Source organism: Lemur catta, chromosome X (genome assembly GCF_020740605.2).
Source record: "Lemur catta isolate mLemCat1 chromosome X, mLemCat1.pri, whole genome shotgun sequence".
NCBI lineage: Eukaryota > Metazoa > Chordata > Mammalia > Primates > Lemuridae > Lemur > Lemur catta.
Genome location: NC_059155.1, coordinates 68123992 through 68146072, shown reverse-complemented (window position 1 = coordinate 68146072; position 22081 = coordinate 68123992). Strand labels below are relative to the sequence as shown.

Below are 22081 nucleotides of genomic sequence, written 5' to 3'. Positions count from 1 at the left end.
GTGTGTATTAAACAGAGTCAATGCAGCAAAATGCTTGTCTGCTTTGGAAAGAAGCTACTGAGGGGAGCACAATACAGGTTTGCAAAGCTGTCATTGTTTTTCTTTCTCTATGATTCTTCAAAGGAAAGACAAAGGGAAAAGGAGAAAAATAATAGTTACTTCATCAAAAAATAATTGCTCTGTCTCATAGAGAGAGCCCTAGAAAACTTTACGCAGATACCATCTATGATATAAGTTAATGGTTAACCAGAAGAAGAAAAGAAAAAATAGACTAACATTAAGGAATGACCTAAAAAAACTTCACTGGGCTATTTACCCTATACTTAGGTGCATACTTTTTTTCCCACTTTGCTTATACTCAGCAAACATAGTGTTTAGGCAAATTTTATCCTGTCACCTTAATTGAAAAAAGTAATATTTATAGAAAGCACATGATTAGCTTAACCTGGTGCTAAATGTCCAGGAACAACATGAGGAGTTCAAACAACCCGGTGTCCGGATCCTGCTGCCCATACAGTGGCAGTTACTGAAATTTTAAAAGATGAGTTCTAGAGAAATAACCAGTCCCTTAAAGGATGACCTTTAATATCCTAAATCTATGACATGTGAGTTAATGTCACAGCCCTTATTTTATGAAAAGTTGGATGTGTGAACCGCTGGCTCAAAGATTTTACCATGAGGGATGTTTTTGAAATGTGTCTGTATGTTCTTACAAAACCCAGATTTACATGAAAAAGAAATCTTAAGATGTCATTGTAATCTTATGAGGGCAATCATGGTATTGTGTGGCGTGGAACAAGTTTGAACTCTGTTTCATTACTGTCGACAATTCCAACAGCTTAGCCTGTTCCAGTGTGTGTCAAAACACACGGCTCTTAATCAGCTTAATCAGGGGAACAGTGTATGCGTTCAGCAGCCTGCCATGTCCGCGGGCAGTTTGCACTACGAGAAACATTTTGCAAATACAATAAAACCCAGAATTCCCGTAAATCTCTAAAGCATAATCAGGGTTGCTAATAGGCTATGTCGCAAGAGCAGAACAAATCTTGGAGCTGTAAAGAAAAAGCTGATATTTTTCCCCAAAAAAAGTCTTCTGCAAAAACTTCATACGAGAGAATTGGGTTACGCTGCACAGTTTTTGTGGTGGTGATGTTGAACCTTGATTTATTGTCTCTTCGCTATGATCTCACTTATTCCTGTTGCTTGAAACAGTTTAGCCTAATCCCCACTACGTTGAGGCGTGTGCTCCAAGCAAGCCTTCCTAATTTTAGTGATGTGTGGATGAATTGGCTACCACAGCAATGGAAGAAAAAGGAAATGATGAACCTCAACAACTAAACTATCCAGTAAGCTTTGTGGAATACGCTATTTATTCGAGTAAAATAGAGCTCTCTATAAGGCATCTGGGATGCTGTCAGTCTGTCTTGTGTTTTGGGAAGAAAACACTTAAATTGACATTTATCGGGTTTCCAATAATGCAATCCTGTTGTCCAAATCTGTTCTAGACAGCACAGAGCAGTAACAATTTATGGCTGGGTAATTTAGGTGTTGCCTTGCAAATTGTGGGTAAATTTTAGCCTTGGGCTGTGAGAACACCAGGCTGTCCACATTTCCCTAACATGGTGCAGTGATTAGCTGCGGAACCCAGAATACAGATTGGAAAATAGAGTGATGGGGAAGTTACTGGAAGATCCAGTAGTAACTTGTCTGGTGAAAACAAGGAAGTGCAGAAGTGACAGAAAGAAAATATGAAGGTGGCCTCGAGTAGAGGCTTGGTTCCCTCTACCTGTTCTTGAATATCAGATCATGTGACACTCCTCCTCCTGACACTGTGAAAAGCCAAGGAGCATTGCTAGGTTGGCGTCTCCACCATGGTCCGAGGCCACATGGGGGCCGTCGCCACCTGCTGCACTGAGAACAGATGGTCGTTCCATCCCAGGGTCTGAAGTAGATTTTCTCTCACGTCCTGGGAGGCTCAGCCCTGCTTTGGAAACACATCCTCTGTCCGACCCCAGCCACCACCTCCATCCTTGACATCTTCCGTCACTTGGTGACTGAAGTCACTTCCTAGCTGGTCCCTGACTCTGTCTCCCACCTGGTCATTCTTCACGCAGTGTCTTCATCTGTTTGTGCTGCTAATACTTTAGACTGGGTAATTTATAAACCACAGAAATTTATCATTTACAGTTCTGGAGTGCAGGGAATACACGATCAAGGCACCGGCAGACCCGGTGGCTGCAGAGATCCAGGTCTCTGCTTCAAAGACAGCAAGACAGCACCTCCTCGGCAAACACACTCCTGCCAATCTCTTTCACAAAGGCACTAATCTACATCCAAGAGGCCCCACCTTTTAAGGTTATCACACTGAGGATTTAGTTTCAATATAGGAATTTTGGGAGGACACCAATGTTCAAATCACAGCACACGGCATTCAGGGAGACTGATTTAACATGGAAGTCAGAGCACGTCACTCTTCTATGCAAAGCCTGCCTGTGGCTTTTGTCTTTCTTGGAAAAAAAGTTAAGTCTTGGCAATGGCAGGCAAGACCCCAGCTGGTTGGCACGTGCCCACAGCCACCAGCTCTGACCTTGTCTCCTAAGACATCCATCCTTGACCTGTCAGCCTCAGCTGCACTCTCTCCCTCACCATTCCTTAAACACGCCAAGCTCACTCCCGCCGCCAGACTGTCCTTTCACGTCCCTCTGCCTAGAACTCTCCCTCCACTTCTCCCGGCTCTACGTTCAACATCATTTGCTTGGAAAGGGCTTCCCTGGCTGTGGCCCGGGAAGTGGACTGTCCCCTCCCTATGAAAGTTGCTGTCCCCATACATTTTGCAGTTTTCCTCCTTGATCCTCTGTGTGTGTTTCTCTCTTTCCTCCCTATTTTATCTTTCTCTGTGATACTTCTGAAAGATACTTGAACTACCATCTCTGAGAGTTAGAATTTGTAACTGCAATAAAGTACAAGTCAAATCCCTTCAAAACAGCACAGCACATAATATGAGGACACTTTATTTACCTCCCGGAATTGTCTTACCAATTTAGAGAGATCCTATCTGCAAAGTGCTCAGAAAGTATTTCCCATGCAAGTGCTGGTTAAAATTTTATTATTCAGCATTAGCAAAGGCACTTGTGTGCTGTCTTTGACATCTAATGGTAAACTGTTGAGACCATCTATAGGCAGAGAAGGAGGCAGCTTAAGTCTCTCGTGTCTTGCCAGGTCGTTTGGTATGGGCACATCAATTTGTAATAATCCGATTAAAGGGTGTGCCCAAGTTTAGCGGAAAATGGAGTTGTCATGAGAGTAATGCCTGGCCCCCAAGCCCCAGTGCAAACATGGCTGGGTAATAAATATGGCCGGCTTTTGTGGAATGCCCACTGCTATGGCTTGAGTGTTTGTGTCCCTCCAAAATTCCCATGAAAATTAATTTCCCATGCAATAGTCTAGGGACATGGGGACTTTAAGAGGCGATTAGGCTATGAGAGCTCTGCCCTCATGAATGGGATTGTGCCAGACTCAAGCGAGTCTGTTTGGTCCTTTTGCCCTTTCACCCTTCTGCCGTGTGAGGACACAGTGAGAGGCACCATCTTTGAAGCAGAGAACAGCCCTCACCAGACACCAAATCTGCTGGTGCCTTGGTCTTGGACTTCCCAGCCTCTTGAACTATGAGACAAATTTCTATTACTTATAAATTACCCAGTCTAAGGTGTTTTGTTATGGCAGCAGGAAGGGATGGAGACTCATGCTGCATGATTCTCGTGATGACCTAGTGAGGTTGGAATTGCCATTGGTCCTTTCTCTCCGAGGAACCAGGTTCAGGTCTGCACAAGGGCCCAAGGTCGTGAGGTGAGAACTGGGAAGGAAGCCCGTTTTACTTCAGTTCCACAGCCCGTGATCTAGATGTTATTTGGGGCGGGGAGGTTGGAAGCCACAGGCTTGGGATCCAGAAAGACAAGGCTTTGCTTCTCATGCCAGTTCTGACTCAGACCCATCCCATCTGAAGTGCCTGCACATAGGAAGTGCTCCATTTCCATGTGTGTCTTCTAATATCAATTTATATTTGTTTAGACATTGTGAGGTGGTGTTTCTGCAAGTCTTTGTGGAGTATACTTACTCAAAATCATTTTGTACCCAAAACTACTGACCAATGGAAATTTCCAATGATGCAATTGCATTTCACATCATGATTTATATGCTTTAAATTAGCTAAGCTGGAATCACTTTAGAATAGGACCATTTAGGTGAGCAAGTGAAGCTTTCTATAAATGTCATTAGATGCCACAGGGGAGAGAAGTTGTAGACACTAATGTGAGTATCAGCCAATCTACTTGAGACTTATTACTGTTATTATGAATTTATTCCCGTCAAAATTACCCATCTCAGAGGACTATTTTCTCTCCAGAGATAACTATAAGATATATTAGAAATAAGATGAGAGCTGTGAATGGTCAGGTAAAATACTATTCCACTGGGTAACATTTCTTTTGAAATATCAGTAAATAATATGATCAGCGCAATCATTTTTATAAATGAAGATAGTTTCTTTTTTATGCTTCTTAATAGCCTTGGAGCTTCTTTTTTTCTTACTAAAGTAAAGAAAAATGTATTTTTTCTCCATTGTTTTGCTGAAATGCATAATATGTGAAAATGTATATGTGAATGAGACTCTGGAAAAAAATGAACCAGAAATAGATTTTTACTCCTTTCTTAAACATGCCTTTACAATTGCTTTGTTGTTAAAATGGAACATTTTACAACATTCTATGTGAGGGGTTAAATCAGGGTTTTCAAAATTACCACCATGTTTTAGGCATAGTATACATAAACAATACAAATCTTTAAGTAAGAAGTTAACAGAAATTTTACATATTAATATATCTATGTCGCCATCCCTTCAGCCAAAATATAAACTATTTACAGGACCCAGAAGACTTGTTCATGATATTAATATGTTCCTTCTCAAACTATATCCTCACCTTACCTAGAAGTTGGCATCATTCTGACATCTATTATTGTAGATTACTTTAGCTTTTCTTAAACTGTAGATAAATGAAGTCATACTTGTCTCTGACGTTTTTTCTCCTCATTTTGTCTGTGAGATTCTTTCTTGTTGTTGACTGCAGCAAGAGCTCATCTGATTTTATTATTACTTAATTTTTTTGTAAAACACACTAATTTTTTTAGCGGTTGTGTTGTTGATGGATATGTGGGTTGTTCTGATTTTGGGCTGTTTTGAATAAAGCCACAATGAGCACTTGTGTACCTTTGTGGGACAGAGGTATCCAGCTGTCTCGCGTACATGCCTAGGGATGCAGTGGCGGTTTGTGGGGTGTGCACGTGCATGGCTTTAGCTGATACTGCCAAGACCTGCTCCACAGTGCTTGTCAGTTGCTCCACCAACATGCGAATGCTTGGAATTGTCAATCTTTTTACAGTCTCATCCATTTTAGTAGCTGGGCTGTGGTACGTCATTCTGGCTGTAATTGATATTTTCCTGATGAGTGATGGTGTTGAGTAACTTTTCATGTGCTTCTTGGCCATTTAGAAATCCTTATTTGGAAACTGCCCGTTTAAGTCTTCTGCAAATGCTTGAGTTGTCTTTTATATATTGATTTGTAGGATTTTATATTGATTTGTAGGATTTCTTTCTATATTCTGGGCATCAGTCCTTTTGAGACTATCATGGCTCATTCTGTATTATATTCTTTAACTCTCTTGGTGGTGTCTGCTGATAAACAAAATTTCTAAATTTTAATGAAAACCAACTTATCTAGTTTTTTAAAAATGCCTAGTGATTTTTGTGTCCTGTTTAAGAACTGTTTTATAGCCCAGGTTCATAAGCATATTCATCTGGTTTTCATCTTCGACTTTTGCTAATTACTTTTCATAGATGATCTGTGATCTATTTCATATTAATTTACTTGAGGGAGAGGTAAAGTTTCATTTTTTAAAATACTGAGATCCAGTTGAACCAACATCACTTACTGAATGGAGCATTTCTTCCCCCCAGTGAATTCCTGTGGCACCATCTCATAAATAAGCTGGCTGCACAGATGGGACATTTTCCACATGCTAGACTCTGTTTTCCACTGTCCACTCTCGTGCTACTGTTGTGATTCCTCTGGCTTCATTATAAGTCTTGACGTCTGATAAATGAAGGTCTTTGGACTTCCTCAAGACTACCTTAGCTTATCTAGGCTCTGTGGCTTTCCATATAAATTTTACAAGTCAGTGTCTTAATTTCCACAAGACCCTTGTGAAATATTGATAGCAATGGCATTGAATCTATAAATCAAGTGGGTATCCTAAAAATATTGAGTCCTCCCAGCTATAAACATGATCTATTTCCCTACTTAGGTCTTTTATTTCTCTCCGCATTTCTTTGTTGTTTCCCATGCAGAAGCATTCACGTAATTAATTAGATTGATTTGAGTGTACACGTGCGTGTTCATTTATTTGTTCCCTTACGTTTAAATTTCTCATTCATTTCCCTTGTATCTTGCCAGATTTTACAAAATTGTGAAAGAACTATGCGGCCTTAACCTTTGGTCAAGCCAATGACGATTGAAGTCATTTTTAAACTCTTTCCTCGCTGCACAAACGTTTATCAAAGTACAGAGACGACATGCAACATCCGTCTTCTTTGCCATTCTGGCAGGCTTTCCCACGCCCTTTCAGATACAACCACGTCTCCCCTAACGGATCATCAGTCACGTTCCACACCCATCCTTGCTCACGACATTTCAAGATAAGTCATTATTCAATATTGCTCTCATCATAGCATTTTCTTATCACATCTCCATCGTGTTTTTGATTACGTGTCAATGCCGCACTTTTTCCAGGCGTGTCCCTTCCTCTTCCTCCAGGTACACTCCAGACATCGAATGGAGCCAGCACCTTGCACGCTGGTGATCCTACACCCACGCCAGGCCCTCTTGCACCCTCACCCCTGTCTCTTCTGGTATCCAGCCCGCAAGAAACAAAGTTGGGCTTCTAAATAAGATATTTTATGAGCTCTCAACCAAATACAGTCAAGTGCTTCTTTGAAATCTTGCAGTTCTTTTGGGCACATTTTTCAATGTACCCTGTAAACTACTAATGTGAAGAGATGTTTCCTCCAGACCTTCCTCTGACACTGTTTTGTCCGTCTTTGTATCCCCGATAGCATATTCAGCACAGTCTTTGGTTCATGGCTGATGCCTAAAAAATATATGTCGACTTAAATCTAATTTTAACAGATGCAAGAAGAAAACTGTACTGCACCGTGCTATCTACTCTGTTTGACTTACGTCGGCCGTGGGATCCTAAGAAGACCTTTTGAAGTGCTGAAATGAAAAATAGGCAAAGCTTCATTTTGCTCTGGCTAGAGTATCATTTAAAAAAATTCTGAACCTTCAGTGTTTTAAAGTATATAATTTATGTGCATTATAAAACAACCCTTTGTTTTCACAAGTCAACATTCTTTATGTAATCTGTCAAAGTGCATTCTCAGTAAATTGCTTTGATGAACATGCCAGCTCAGTCAGTTTCTTTTAAGGGGGGCAGAAGAGAGAAAGAAAGAAAAAAAATTTTTTTTTTTTTTTTTGCAGCAGTAAAAAAGAAAGTAAATAGAACAGGTCTAGACTTTGCTGCATATTTTTACATCCAAGCTTGCAAATAATTGCGCTTAACACTCTCCTGAGCCAGAATTCTGCCTTGAAATTTGCAATTCATAAGCCCTGTTTTTGCCTTAGAACAGACACACAGTGCCAACGTCCAACGTCGGCTCCTGCCCCACTGTCCCCTGTGAACAGGCCCCGAGCACGCACAGACTTGATGAGGTTCTACAAGCACAGTGAGGAAAGCCATCCTCAGCTGCACACACCCGAGCTCCAGCACTGCAAGGTCCTAGGCAATTCTCTGACTTCTGGAGACCCTCACTGCCAGGTGTCACCTGGAAGACTCCATGGACTGGGTTTCGGTTAGTTTTGAAAAGACTTTTCTCCATGTAGGAGTTGGTATAGCTCATAGAACATAATAAAACTGCCTGCATATATTTTCCTTGAATATTTAAAATAGATTTCTTAGTTTTCCTCCCCCAACAGGGGGTGGAGTGGAGTAGTGTTTTCTGCAAAAATGTTGGCAAACAGAGTAGCAGAAAAATTCACTTTTTGTCTTGTCATTTTTTTAAGAGACAAGGTCTCACTTTGTCACCCAGGCTGCAGTACAGTAGCATTATCATAGCTCACTGCAGTCTTAAACTCCTGGGCTTAAGCAGTCCTCCCATCTCTGCCTCCCAAGTAGCTGGGCCTACAGGCACATGCCACCACACCTGATTAATTTTTCTGTTTTTTGTAGAGATGGGGTCTTGCTATGTTGCCCAGGCTGGTCTCAAACTCCTGAACTCAAGCAGTCCTCCCACCTCAGCCTCCCAAAGTGCTGGGATTACAGGCATGAGCCACCAGGCCTGGCTTTGTCTTGTCTTAATTGGGGCCGTTGACGAACAGAGACTTAGCCTGAAACATGTTGATTCAAAAACAAAATATCCACATTGTTGCATTATATATCTTTATAATAAGTGTGGACGTGCAAATATCCACTTTTACACACATATACTCATTTAGAGAAAATAACTTGCGCCTCACTTCGGTACTTAGCGAAGCACAGGAGGGCTGCCACCCACTCTGTTAACTCCAGTCCCTCCAGAAAATCGGATGGGGCCGAGAGGGAGAGCCTCTCTCCTGGACTTCTCCGTACTGCCATTGAGTCACGACTGTTGTTTCCTTGGGCGGAAAGATGGAAGTACTGCTAAAGAAAGCTACAAGAGTCTTCTACAACACGATGTCAAATAAACAATAAAGGGAATTAATCTGTTACTGCTTTATTAATATTTGTTGTTGTGTGCACACACTTTGTCGCTGTGGTTTTTTTTCTACTTTATGACTGATACAAATGCCATCCAGACGTGCCCTTTTTATTCTGCAGGTGTCATCAGGGTACAAATGGGCTTCTAGTAAATCGGCTGTCAGCAGGGCCTTGGTCTGAAAGGTGTCACTCGGGAGATGGCAGCGGACTGATGGCTCCGATCTGCCGCTGTGGATAGGAGACGTGGAGGGAAGAGGGGGCTGGGCACGCGGGCAGGGGAAGGGGGAGGACGCGCCTCCTGGAAACTGCACAGCGGCACGACCCGTGGTGATGCTGCCATGTCTGTGAGTTGTGCCTTGCGCCTCCCCGGCGTGTCCAGAAGAAATTCGCACACCCCAGGCTGGGACCCAAGACTTCTCAGAATGGCGTGGGAAGGGCAGAAGCAGAAGAGTACAGTCTGGCTCTCATCACTTACACAGAGGACCAGAGCAGGAATCCACTGTCACCCCTACGCCATGAACTGGCCGTCCCACCCACCTGGCCGACTCCCTGGAGCAGCCTCTCTGGACCCCAGGGCCGTGACCAGCCCATCCCATGTCCTCAGCACGTCCCTTTGCAGCCCCTCGCCACACCCATGGACTCCTCACTGCACACCGTAACCAGCCCCCCAGTGAGTCCCCAGTCACCCCATCCCATGATGTTCCCACTGCCACCTGCGGCCATAAGAGCATTTCCAGCTGTGTCCTCGTTTGACAACCCTGTCTCTTCTGCAAAGCTAAGAATCCACCTGCACTAACCCTCCGGCCTCAAGGAGGAGAAGTCTGAGAAGATAGAACTCGGTCCTGCAGAGTAAACTGGACCTGGCTGAGTCCCAGCTGTGTCTCTCTGAAATGTGCATTATTTTTTTTTTCAGGAGGATGTTGCTTTTCCACGTATGCATATAAAATGCGTGCTGATTAAAGATATTTGATTGTCTTACTTCGGGTGTGTCTGTCCCTGTGTGAGCAGTTGTTTCCAGAGGTGCAGGCCTGAGAAAGACATAGAGGACCCGGAACACACGCCGTTACTTAAGACCAAACAACCCCCACCTTTACACCTCGGAATCCTCACGTCCAAAATCCCCGACCACGGCAGCCAGGCCTGCTCTGTTCCGCACTAAACTTGCAGAACACAGTGTTGGGATTGAGCTTGTCACTCAAATAGTTAGTAAATACTCAAGTAAATAAATGGATAGGAAGAAATAGCTGAGGAAACCACTGTGTTGTGATGAGATTATTCTGTAGGAACCAGACGCAAAGGCGACCCCGTGCTACGTGTGCTGCGAGGCCTTTCTCCTAAGCACAGGGGCAGCTCCCACTCCCATGGCCCCTGGGAGGCGCAGACCCCGGGCAGAAATTGGGAGGCCGAGGGGGAGCCTTTGACATGGGTGAGCAGAAGAGTCCCCTCGTCCTTTCAGCTGTAGGGAATTGAGTTCGGAGGGCACTGCTGGTGGTGACTGTCACCTGTTCTTTACTGCCACAGAGTTGCTGCTTTGAAAACTCAGTATCAGCTGCGCCAGGCCCTTCCCCTGTTGGAACTAATTTAATCGTCAGAAAGGTGCTTGGACATTCTACGCCCCTTGTCCTGTCCCCCAAGCCCCATAGGGATTGGACTCAAATCTGCTCTTTGTCTCGTTTTCCAGCTTGTTATTTAAAGCTACTCAGTCAATACAAGGCCAGTCCTTTCTACTTAGAGGCAAACCCCTAAAGGCAAGAAGGGTCACGGATTATTCTTTAGGGTCCAGAATGCCTAGTGCAGACAGGTCTTGCGCTCGTATACATTCTTACATACCATTGACCTTGAGCAACACAGGAGTTTGGGACGTCAAAACTCTGTGTGTAACTTTTGACACTCCACAAAATTAACTACTAATTGCCTGCTGTTGACTGGAAGCCTTGCTGAGAACATAGTCAATTAACACGTGTTCTGTATGTTATGTGTATTATGTCCTGTATTCTTACAATCAAGTAAGCTAGAGAAAAGAAAATCATAAGGAAGAGAAAATATATTCACTCTCCAATAAGTGGAAGTGGATCATCACAAAGGGCTTCATCCTCATTGTCCTCACGTTGAGTGGGCTGAGCAGGAGGAGGAGGAGGAAGAGGAGGAGGAGGAGGAGGAGGAGAAGGAGGAGGAGGAGGAGGGGTCGGTCTTGCTGTCTCAGGCATGGCAGGGGTGGAAGAAAAGCCCCATGTGAGTAGCCTGTGCTGTTCAAAACCATGTTGTTCGAGGGTCGACTGTATTCCTTTTGTTTTCTGTGTTTACGTTTTGTAGTTTGCTTGTGTTGGGACCCTTATTCAAGGAAATGAGGAAACCGTGACTCTCTGAATCTATATTAATTTTCACGAACAGTATCTCAGCACATGAATGCGTGGCTCCCTGTGATTAATTTCTGAAGACAGACTCGGGCAGAGTTTTACTTAGACGTGGTCTCTAATCCTCACGGTTATGCGACATCTCAATTCTAAGTGAATGTGTGCGGTTACCGGGCACTGTACCCAGTACTCAGAGCTCTGCCGTAATTCCTCTCCCGAGACGGTGAGGAAAACCAGCCATGGTGTGGGGTCTAGCGGGTGAAGGCACGTGGGAGCCGCCCCGAGCTCCAGACACCTGGACAAGTACAGGCAGCCTCTACATCTTACTTGACACCACAGTCAAGTGGGGCTAATATTTATCTTCCTCGAGTCTTGGTCTCTTACTTGCTTCACATACGCACAGGTAATTAGTATTTGCTGCATGCTTTACGTGCCTGAGATTCCTGTGCAGACCAGAGGTATTGCAAAGAATAGTTTGTATGCAGTGAGGTTGAGGGACTTTGCAAATGGTGTGCCCATGAACACTTCAGAGACATAGCCAATAACAACAGCACATAGCTAAGGTGATCTGAAAGCTTTTGCATGTATCTTCTACAACCTTTTCGTGCGTTAAGTTTAAGTATTGGGACACGAATAAATTTAAGGACTCTTCATATCCTTAAAATTAAAGGGATTCAATGAGATTACCTTTAATATTTCTCCCAGTTTATAAATTCATGATGTATTTGTGAACAGTAAAAAAAAAAAAAAAAAAAAAAAATCCTAAATGTTATCTGCTTTGGAATATAAAATATTCACTCTTATCAGATAATACAACTCTCCTCCTTCCAAACCCCTGGTTTCAGGAAATAAGCTGAAATTTTCTCCTTTTACAGAATATTTGAAAACTACATATGACCTTGGCCAATCCAAAATGGCCAAGATTTGAGTCTTCCTTAACACTGAGACCTAAAGATGTACTATTTTAACTTCTCCATTTGAAAATACTATTTTCCCGGGTGTTTAGATATATGCAGGAGTGTAACATAAGTATATGCAGGTTCGCAAACATTATCTTATCTTGGATTTTCGCCACTTCACAAGATGACTCACATAAGGTTAACTACAGGCTTGGGTAAATATTCTTATTAAACAGAGTATATCATTTTGTAGGTTTGTATTAAGTGCTCAAAATCTTTTTAGTTATGAATAGAACGAACACTAAACACTTACATACTTACACCATGAAAAAGAAATTTCTCTCCTAGACTCTGGCAAGCACATTGCTGGGGAGTTTCCCAGCATTCCAGGGGACTGTCTACACTGTGACTTCATCTGAATGGGGTTTTGCTTGTTTTTCCAAAATATTACAAGCAAGAACCAGGTAAAAAAGAAACAGAATTTGAATGGTGTTTACATTTCTTGCAGGAATAGCGTTGGACATCAAAATATAGGTGTGTTACAGGTTCATATAGATAGATACATAGATACATAGATAGATAGGTAGAAGAATTATATTTCTGGTGACCAGCAAAAACAGACAAAAGAACAGACCAATGGTTATTAAAAGTCAACTATATTTTCATCTTCCATACCTTGCTGAAAGGTAAGGAAGAATGTTGGTTCCTAACATCAGAACACCTGCAAAAGTTCAACGTTTTTGTAATTCTGGGTTCCTTACTACAGGCTCACCTTTTAAAATTTAGGACACATCCCTTGCATTGACTACAATGACAAAAATTTTTTATACTGGTTAGTTTAGCTTGGCATATCCTATCACTTCCGATGTGAATGAACATGGAATGCAAAAATAAGAAATATAGAGAATAAATAAGAAGGGTTAATAGAAAGTTGGTTCTCAAGGTTGTAAAACAAGGTCAGGACTTTATATGAAGCCAAAGGAAGATGCTTGCTAACAGTAATAGTTAAAATTTGACCTCCATAATATGAATATTTTTTAGAAGGAGATAAAAGCCTCAAAGACTTGCCTCTGTTCTGTTGTTTAAAAGGCTGAAATGGCCATTGGCCATTGAGAACTGATGATTCCAGCTCTTTTAAAGATCAGGGATAGATTCGCATTTCACATTTTACATTATTGTTCAGGAAGGTAGTTGTAAAGTGTTGATTCATAATTGGTTTTGTGTTTTATTTTTTGTCACAACCACATCTTGAAATTTCAGAATGCTGGCAGTGGGGAAAAAAACTCTTTTAGATAAAATAAAGTCTGACTAATGACCAAGATAAAAGTAATCTTTTATCAGTGTTTTCATGTTGTCCCTAAGCCCCATGATTTTCCATATTTTAGGACAATTTTCATCAAGTACGTTGCATCTGCCCAAATGATGTATGCAGGTGCTCCTCTGAAGGTTAAAGACACGTTTTATGTGATGCTTTAAGAAACATGTTTGCATACATTATCACATCATCATTCTGACAGGCGTGGACACATACAGGGTGGACAGCACAGACAGTCAATATAAAAACAAGTACTGTTGGTTGGGAAAAGGAGACAGGGTGAGGCGTGTTAGTCATCCAACCGGAGTTAGCCATCCAGGAGTGCTTCGGAGCCAGGACAAAAGCAACCGTGGGGGACAAAGGAGACTCGCCCCTCTCTTTTTGGCATTCAAATTATAAATGACACAATGGCAAGATGTTCTTAAAAAGAGACCATATGAAAGTACACAGCTTAAGAAAACAAATATTAAGGATTATTATTTGCTCCTTGAAACAGCAGATACATAGGTAGCCAGACAGAAAGGGTTAAAAAAACAGTATGGCTGATTGTCTAAACATTGATTAAGTTATTTCCTCCACATAAAAAAGGATGTCTATCATAAACAGCCAGTATTTGTTGATTGGCTTATTCATTTTACAATGAAGGTTTGTTACTCCTAGGTGCCAAGGATTGAGTTAAGCATAGGGAAAAAGAGTGAGCAAAACAAAAATCAAAACAAATTCACATTTCCTGCCTCATTGGAATGTGTAGTCTCTTGGCCAAGGTAAATGTTAAGCAAATGACTCAAAATACGAATGTGAATTATCTGTTATCCACCATGAAGGAGTAACTCACGTGCTGTAGACCTGGGCATCAGTGAATCATGTTCTGCAGGAGTAACATTTGAACGGAGATCTGAAAGGAAGTGAAGATTTCTGTGTCGAGACAAAGTTGTCTCTGTCAATCCCTTGACCACAAAGATGAAGACATTGAAGCTCCCAGGTGGCTGAGCCAGGTGACGTCAACCTCAAGACTAAGACTCCAGTCTTCCAGCGCCAAGTCCCACTCACTTTCTTCCCATCACGTCGCATTTTCTCTTCCAACCTACTTAATTTCAGAAAAAAATTAAAAGTGTTTGATTAAATTGCAGCTTCTTTGACTGAAGGCTTGGGAATTTTTATTTGGTTTTGTTCTGTGTGGATTCAATTTATGTGAGTATGTTTGTCACTTGATTGAAATAAATTGTTATTGAATCAATTAACCAAATTCTTTAAATATCTTTCTGCATCATTTTGTGTTACTTAAATCTATCCTGTTAAAATAGCAAAGGAAAACTTGTACCATCTAAGAAAAATCACAGGTCAGAAAGAATTTGACGTCTGGAAACACATTTTAGAATGCTTAAATATGTGTGATAGCTATTTTTTCCCCCTGACAAGAACAAAGACAGATTTACCTAGAGATTTATTAGCACAACATATTTTTGTGACAAAATTAGCTTGAGTCTAACTTTTGAGATGTACAAAAAAAATGAAAGAAACAAAATCTTCCTAGTTAACCTATCATTCACAAGATAGAGCATTTTTAAAAAATAGTATACAACACTAAAGACTTAGGCATTTATTTAAATGTTAGAGAACTTAGGTTTCTTCAATTAAAAGATGTATTGGTCTACTTTAAAAATGAAAATGAATTTCAATTGTAAACCTTGAAATTCTTAAAAACATAATTTATAATTATGCTTTTGATCCTTGTAGTCATATAAATGGTAAGATTAGCTGAATTTGAAAAGTACAAAAAAGTTGATTTGTTAATTCCTCATATAGTATTCAGCCAGAATGACTTGTTTAAGACTAGTGAGTAAATAAAGAGCAAGCAAAGTCCTATGTTTCCTGTTGCTGGACTGACATTTAGTGTACATAATGATTTTTTTGCTGTGCTAGAATTTTACTGCAAACTATTGCTAAATTAAACATTCATACGGAATGGGCAAAATCAGGCAGGGAAACTTCTCATCAGTATTCACCCTGACCAAGACTGTATTTTTGTCCAAATGTACTAAAATGATTTCAGAGATTTAATGGTCTTAGGTTGTTGTGTGAGTGTTAAGATCCTTCTAGACCAAACAGGGCTTATTTTGAGTCCTAACGGAACTATCTACAACACTCTTCCAGAAAGTCCGTATATGAAAATGAACAAATCCAACCTATCACACAGGAATAACAGCAAGACTGTGGGTAGTGGTTCACAGCACACACAGAGACCATTCACCATGTGTTGCTGTGTTATTCCTGTGAGCGAGCGATGGTGGATGGCGGAACAATTGGCCTGCATTTCAGAGATGAATGACTTGTTCTAAGACACAAGCAAGAGCGTCTATAGACCAAACAAGAGCAGAGCTCTCCTAACTCCAAACTCCACACATCCCCATCTTCTGTGCTGCATTTATCTCTGAGTTCTACTGAAATGCTGGTTCACCCTCAGGCACTGATCTGACAGTGGGCACCAAGGACCAGGCTGGGTCTCCCTCCAGCCACACTTTCAGAGTTGAAGTGAGCAGGACATTGCCAGGCTACTGTACAGGTGGGGTATTTGTAGATACCTTGATAATCTTCAAATCACCAACCGAGGTCACAGATATCTCTAAATAGGGTTTGTATTGATTCCAGAGGGAGACCCAATATTGTCATAAGGTGATGTGTTATACATATGATATAAATTCATATAGAAGCTACTTAGATGCCTGGGGCCTAAAACTCTAAAAGTTACGTTCATTCTGGGCGAAGTTCGCTGCAGATAATTAGTGATCTTAAATCTGATACAAACCAATTAACCCCACTGTTGACACAGGCAATATCATCGAAGAAACACAGTCATTTCCACTTGAAAGATGGTCCAACGTTAATGAGTCTTCAGTCAACTCTCTATGTGGAAATACGATCTCTCCAGAATATAAGGTCATCCAGAGGATGGAAGCCAAAGAGAAGCTGGCCGCTTTCTGTAACGTTGGAATCATGGCTGCAGGTCACAGAACCACAAGGCAGGAAACAAGTTCTGGACAGTGACAGCAAATGTGAGGAGAACCGTGAAGTTTACGCACAGTGCTTCCCTGTGCGGTTACAGGAGGTGGAGGATGAAAGAATCCAGTGATCGTCTCTCGTGGGGTCACCTTGTGCATGTCAGTATTTCTCCCCCAGGGTTGGATTTGTGAAAGGGGCAGTGTGTTCCCAGGCAGTTTCTGACACCTTCAAATCTAGGGGGACACTTTCTCCCACAGCCCTCACTCACAGGCACAGGAAAGCCAAGCTGGCAGACGTACGGAAACCCTTGGCCACGTCACCCCAATCCTCTGCCAGGGCCAGGCGCTGAGCATGTTGAAAACTTCATATAGTTGGTGTTGACACAGATTAAGTCTACTTTTGCTTCATTTTACGTTATCAAATCTCAAGCATGTAAGCACAGTCCTCCTATAACTCCATACATGGGTGAGTTATAAGACAAAAATGTGTTGAAAACTCTCCAAAAGACCTCCTACATTGATAATTATGTTAGTGGCAGAGTTTGGTGTGGGTCTCTTTAAATCATTCATCTTAACTGATCGTGGGGGCTCATTCCTCCCTAACAAGGCTCCGCATATAGCAGAGATTAATGACTTCCAGGAGGCTATTTTACCAAATGATTCCCGATGAGAATAGGGGCATTTGAAATACCGACTGGACAATTTACAGTTTGCAGTGAAATAGTCATTTCACTACCAGCTGTTATGTATTAGGCCTGTTCACACTGCAAACAGCTCAGGAATGACATGTAACTAGGAATCACATGCCATGTTTTCTGGGAGAGGTAACATCATTGTCTTTCACTGCAAGAGTGCATGGGGAATGAGACAGCTTGGATAAGGAAGAACACACTGAACTAGGATCTGAAAAGCACCATTTCTAGAGGCCTGGTACTTGCTTGTGATATAATTTCATGAAATTCACTGACTTGCCCAAGGAATAAAAGAAAGACACAGATGAACAGAGAAAACCCACTTTTATCAATTTATATATTTTATTTGGGTTTCAAGTGTTGTTTTTAAAGAACTCTATAATTTTAAAAGTTTAAAAATAATTTGGTCTATCGATTACCCTATGTGAAGTGTGATGCTGTTTCTACTGGAACAAGGATGAGAAATGTTTGTGTCCTACACTCAGAAGCTCCCAGTCTATTGCAGAAAACGTACAGAGTCCATCCCCGTCATTTATAGACTCCATATTTGTGAATTGGCCTCCTTGCTAAACTTTGTTATCTAGTGCTTTCCCACTCCTCCACAGACGTGGAGTGGTGAAAACTTTCAGTGAACCAACACACAAGTTGTTCGCATTTTTGTGTTTTTCTTGGTGATTTTGGTGTTTCAAATCACACCTGAGAATTGTGCTGAAGTGCTGTCTAATGTTGCTAAGCACAAAAAGGCTGCAGTGTGTTCTGCAGAGAGAATAGGTGTGTTCGATTAGCTGTGTTCAGGCATGAGTCGTGGAGATGTTGGTCGTGCATTCTACACAAATGATTCAACGATATATATTAAATAAAGTGTCTTTAAACACAAACACCCAAAGCAAGGTCATGAACTGACTGGTTGATGAAAATGTTGTGACTAGAGGTTCATAGGCACCTGCCCCGCATTTCCCCTGGGAGCAATGAAATATGATAATGCAGTGTTCACAGTGACCTTAGAGAACATAACTACCACAAATGATGAGAATCTAAGTGTATGCATGTGTGTGTGTGTATGTATGTATGCATGTTATTATGTGCAGGAAGTATGCATAGGTGTTGCAGGAGCACATAGAGCAGCCACACAAAAACGGAAGCCTGGGCGTGACTCGAGAGCACGGCCACAAGAACACAGCAGTAGAAGATGGTCTGCTCTCTTTGCGGACGTGCTCTGCCTCTCGTTGGATCTTCTCCTTCCTGAGCAGTCTCAGACCCAGTAACCACTGCCTGGTTAGTTTCAGTCCACTGACAGCTGAGCCGTGAAAAGAAGTTTAAAAGACTTCTCTTGGATACTCTGATGTCAAACATCCTACGTGGGCATAGCCTTGTTTTGGAGAAAACTTTTAAAATTCCACTTCTGAAAGATGTTTTAAGTGCCAAATATGACAAAATATAGATCAGTCTCATTTCTTGAATATTAATGCAAGGAGCAAAACAAAATATCAGCTAATAGACACTCGTTTCCCTTCTTCCAAAGTTCCTTCTGTAAAATGAATTACCTGGCCAAGAGCCGGAAAGACCTTTCTGAAATATTAATTGAGGGAGGAGGCAGGACTAACTAGGCAGAGCACAGAGGATGTTCGGGGCAGTGAAGCCACGCTGTGTGATACTGTCGTGGGGGACACCTGCCATGATACACTTGTCCAAACCCACAGAATGCACAGACCAAGAGCGAACCCCTAATGTAAACTGTGGGCTCTGGGTGATGGTGACATGCCCGTGTAGGTTCATCAGTTGTAACAAATGCCCAGCTCTGATGGGGGACGATGACAGTATGGAGGCTGTGCATGTGGGGGAGCAGGAGTATGTGGCATATCTCTGTACCTTCCACTTAATTTTTCTATGAACCAAAAACTGCTATAAAATATAAAGTCAATTAAATATGTATTATATTTAATATAGTATAAATAAATATTTATATAGAAAGTCTATTAAATATGTATATTTTTATATGTATGTATATAAAACTAGCACAAGCTACTCCCTATTTTATAAAACTCCCATTATCCTCAAAAGAAAATCTAGACTGTCTATCGTGTCCTTTCCATAATCATGCCCATACAACCTGATCTTACCTTTTATCACTGTCCTCCTGCCATTAGCCATACAGGTCTTGTGAGATCTGAAGCTGAAGGGATTATTTTATAAATGGAATATACAACTAAACAATCTGAATTTACATGCAGGGTCTTAGAATAGAAGGAGTTTCACAAAGATTCACTAGTTTAAGAATAAATCCAACACTAGTCATTAATCCACAACTGGATGAGTGTTCATTTTGTTCATGGAAGAGGCCATACCCATTCCCAAGTCAAAGCACTCATAGCAGCTCAAAGCTGGATTCTTCTCATCATTTGTTCACTGAAAATGTCAACTTTTTAGAGAGATATGTCTCTGGGTGCATGTGTGAAATAGCCACATACTGCTCACTCAGAAGTCAATGCGTATGCCATTGCATTACTTTGTTTAGTCATTACTCAATCTGGAATTATGTTATATATATTAGTATGGAAAAGACAGTCAAATATAGGCCGTATTAACGAATGCCAAGATGAAACCGGCTGTTGTTTCAAGAGCACATCGTGGTAGTGTTGCACCGTAGGAATCTGAGGATGCATCCGTGGTAATGTTCGCAAACATTGATGAGCGTCAAAACAATACAGCAAAGCAATTAGATTCTCCTGCTACTGCACAAAAACAGACATCCACAAAAGTTAGCATTCACTTTAATAAAGTTCCTTAGTAAAATCAGAAGAGTTTACTACTTTTACTACGTTCTTCATCTGAAAGATGGCACAAGACAAATCTCATCCTCACACTAGGCAGTGAAGCAATAGAAATATTTTTAAGCACAATCAAAATAAGTAGAAATGTTCTGCTATCATCAAAATATTTAAGCAGTCTCATGAAAGTTTCAGTCATTAAAAAACATTATAGAACAGTTTGAAAAGTATTAGAGCTCATTAGAGAAAACACAAGAATTCAGAAAGATACCTCTATAAAAAAGTTTCTGTATCCAAATGACACTCAGAAAATATTACAGCAGAAAAAATTGCATTCATAGTAGCAAGCAGAATAATTAGATTTCCAGGAGTAAATGTAGCAAGTACTACGAATAAAAACTGTGGAGGAAACCAGAAAGCTCCAGAAGCATAAACTGTCACTAAGAGAGGTGACGCAATATTGTAGCCTTGTGGGTACTGCCGAAATTAATTTGCAACAATTCAAAGCAACTCCAGCCAAATACCTTTAGCTGACTTTTAAAATTCATCTGGAGTGAAAGAATTGCCAGAAAAATGATGACAAGAGAAATTATGGGGGTGGGGGGCTGGGAACATACAGGGCTACAGAACTGTGGTGAAAGGTGGAATAGAGTCTGGAATAGACAGAGAACTTAAAGCCAGGACACGGTGCCCGACAGACGGGCAGTAGCTGGAAAAGCCAGCACGCCAACCCAGCCGTGAAAAGGCAAGTGATTCAAATGAAAACTGGATTCCCACCTTGTGCCACACAACCAACTGCATTCCAGATACATTAAAAATGTATGTGTAGCAAACAAAACTGTAACAGTACAAAGAACATGAGTGACTTTTTTTATACTCTTCTGTGGTGGAAGGCATTTTTAGGTATGACAATAAGAAATGAGAGTGCAAAGAAAAATCCTGACATTTCACTCATTCTGTATGAAAAAATGCAGCCTATTCAAGTCAAAATGACACTGTTTTCTGGAATAAATGGTCACACTATGTCAATAAGCAAGAAGTTAATGCGTGTTCCTTAGCCCAAAATGCCCTTTACAATTAACAAAACAATAGTGGGTAAAGGCATAAACAGGCAATTTCCACAAGAGTGAAAAATAATAAACACAAAAATGTTTCAACCTCACTACTATTAATATCTCCTACACACACACACACACACACACACACACAAAATAGTGTGAGGTTTTTATTATTTTCCTACTAATTTGGCATGTACTTGACAAAGCGGTAATTCATATTTTTTAAAGGGGCTCAAATGGAAACCTACATTCAACCTTAGTGGTATTATAAATGTGAAATTTATACAAATTTTCACAATATACATATTCACTCTATAATTCAACTTTGAAGGGTATATATGTCTTGGGCATGTAATTTTGAAATGAGATAATATATGGAAATATTGCACAATTGCATAATGGTATACCTATCTAGAAACTATGAATAGATATAAATACATAGGTACACAAATCCAGGTGTTTATTTTCACATAGCAAAAAATGAAAACAGAATTGTTCATCAATAGAAAATGATTAAATATCTTACATTCAGCCAATGGAACGGCACCCTGCATTTTGAAGTATTGGTGTGGGGATGCAAACCGTGTGGAAAGATGGTAATAATATATATCGTTAGGTGAATGTATGGTAAGAGCCATTGTTTGCAGATACAGATCTCCAGTATGTCCTGTGGCCCTGGGAGGCAGAACTATGAGGAGTGGTTGTTTAGCTTAGAATTTTAAAAACTTATCTTTATCTACAAATCTATTACTTTGCAAAAAAAAAAAGAAACATGCACAGTTCAAACCAAAGTAACAATAACAAAAAACCTACATCTTATCTAGAGGTGTGATTTGGAAGGCAAGATATGTTTGAGCAAAATGGACAACTAATACTGAGACTATTTTGAGTTCCAATTTCAAGCATTTGACATGAGTTCTGCAGTTCAAGTAGAAGGTCCTCCTTCATAGAGACAGAATCATTCTCAATTTGTTGGGCTCTTCCAGCTGCATCTCTCCAGATGTGTTCAGAGGAGTGTGTGTGTGTGCCTGGAGAACACAGTAGTACCTGCTCCCTTCCGGGCCACAACTGCTCCCCTATTCAAATCAGGAGGAGGAGTGATCCACACCCGCTAAGGCTCAATTAATTACCTTGAGGGATAGGGAGATTGAC

At 41.0% G+C, this 22081-nt stretch overlaps 1 long non-coding RNA gene across 2 annotated transcripts; it reads left to right on the top strand.

The window, feature by feature from the left end:
* The first annotated feature begins 1275 nt into the window (after positions 1-1275).
* Positions 1276-7464, top strand: LOC123628002. Of its 2 annotated transcripts, none has more exons than XR_006731565.1 (3): positions 1276-1346; positions 6507-6612; positions 7239-7464. It is a non-coding gene; the product is annotated as an uncharacterized LOC123628002 (long non-coding RNA). The 2 variants fall into 2 exon arrangements; XR_006731566.1 differs by lacking the exon at positions 1276-1346 and adding an exon at positions 3795-3846.
* Positions 7465-22081: the final 14617 nt, after the last annotated feature.